This window comes from Vombatus ursinus, unplaced genomic scaffold (assembly GCF_900497805.2).
Source record: "Vombatus ursinus unplaced genomic scaffold, bare-nosed wombat genome assembly UNPS02014791.1, whole genome shotgun sequence".
NCBI classification, from domain to species: Eukaryota; Metazoa; Chordata; class Mammalia; order Diprotodontia; family Vombatidae; genus Vombatus; species Vombatus ursinus.
The window spans coordinates 59,463,104-59,465,221 of NW_020954569.1; the positions used below are offsets into that span (position 1 = coordinate 59,463,104).

General features: G+C 38.9%; 1 pseudogene; it reads right to left on the bottom strand.

Moving 5' to 3' along the window:
- Nucleotides 1-701: 701 nt before the first annotated feature.
- On the bottom strand, nucleotides 702-1,456 carry LOC114047843 (annotated as a pseudogene).
- Between the last annotated feature and the right edge of the window lie 662 nt (nucleotides 1,457-2,118).

Sequence of the window (2,118 nt, forward strand, 5' to 3'; positions counted from 1 at the left end):
CAAAGAGTAATTATCTTATACAAATGAGGTGTGAGAGGAAGAATTGACACAAAGGAATTAGAAGAGGTAGGAGAGCTGGTAGTTCTAGAGCCCTACTCCCATCGGTAATGGGTTAAAGAGGGAAATACACGCGCACACACACACACACAAACATATATATATATATATATACACATATGTGTTTATATGTGTATGTGTATGTGTACAGTTATAAATATAGATATAGATCTCTGGAGAAAACTGAAGGGAGATAGAAAGGAATATAGCTTTTTCTTGGTGGTACATGGCACCTACACATCAATTGACCACATACTAGGGCACAAAACCTCACAATCCAATGAGAAAGGCAGAAATATTAAATGAATCCTTTTCAGATCATTATGCAATAAAAAATACATGTAATAAAGGGCCATAGAGAGATAGACTAATTGGAAACTAAATAATCTAATCCTAAAGAATTGATGGATCACACAACAAATCATAGAAACAATCAATAACTTCATCTAAGAGAATGATGATAATGAGACAATATACTAAAACTTACAGGATGCAGCCAAGGTGGTTTTTAAGGGAAGTTCTATATCTCTAAATGTGCACGTGAATGAAATAGAGGGGGGAAATACACAGAAGTTAACAGTGCTGAGGGAACTGAGAACACCTTTTAGTGCTGTGTTTATAAGCAAAAAGACAGTGAAAACTTTTCATTCAAATTTCTCATCTCTTTCTTCCATGTGTTTCAAGCTGAGAACTTCCAAAGGACCTTTTCCTTTGGTCTCCCTCTGTATCAGCATTTCTCTAAAACAGCTAAGGTCAATTAGACATGTGATTTCTAACTAGTCACCAAAGTCTTCTCTTTCTATCACCTTGATCAATGGTTTCAGTTTTTCTTTTAGCTTTTTCACTTCCCTCACAGGTTGGATGAATCAAACCTCATGTGGGCCTGCTCAATCTTCATGTTGTACTTCAACTGTTTTATTATTTCCAAAGATTGCTGCTTTGTACTCTTATTGGGTTTGACAGAATAGTGTATATCCTTCATTGCTCTACATGACAGTGTATGGTTTCTTTGTTTCAAGATTTACACATTTATTTGCTACAATTCTTGCAATATCTCTAAACATCTGCTCCAGTTGCGTGTGTAGTTCTGTATCTGACATCTGTACTTCTTTTGTTAAAATCTGCTTACAGATTTCAGTCTGGTCATCAGTTCCAAAAGCACTGATAAGATCTTCCTTTTTAGGAACTTGACCTTTAGAAACATTTGCAGACATGGAGTGAGTCTGCAAAACTTCATCAAGATCTTTTTCCGTGCTGTGGCAGGCCACAACCTTGTTCTTGCAGCAAGCGGATCTCAAAACACACCCTCCCTCCCCCGCATCCCCCACCCCGGGTCCTTCATGGTCTCCATGGCCAGATTCCTCAGGCAGATGTGGTTGGTGGGCGTGAAAATCGACATGGTAGCAGCAGTCCTGACCTTGAAGGTGGGCCTAATCTACCAGGGACCCTCCTGTGGACTCTCCCAGGGAGGGCTCAAAGTGGAAGCCTTCGCTGCTCCCACAACAACCCAATCTTCTTATAATCTTAAAGGTTAAAAAAAAAAAGAAACTGGAGTAGTAAACTATAACTTTCCTTTCTCCTCCCCTCAGTCATGGGTATATTTACAACATTCTAAAAGTCTAAAATAGGGAGCAAAAGCTAGAGATCATCAAGACAATCAGTATTCCTGTATGCCCACATCTTATCTCTTGCTCCCCAGCTCTTTTTCTTTTGCCCCAACTGGACTTCTGCTACTTTTCTTTCCCATGGCCAGTCACTCTCCAAATTTCCATTCCTCTCCCATTATTTTGTCATTTTGGGGGATGTTTTGCCTATCCTCTTCTCATTAGATGTTCAATAAATGTAGAGACTGTGCCTTAGGTGTGTGTGTGTGTGTGTGTGTGTGTGTGTGTGTGTGTGTATGTGAGAGAGAGAGGGAGAGAGTTCTGATTTTCAAGTAAGCTGTCCCATTCACAAATGAAAATAAAGTCAATTATTAGATAATGCATCCTCATTTTTGATTGAGAAAATATTGAAATATGGTCATTACACTTGCACTAATAGAATTATTTTGGCGGCTGT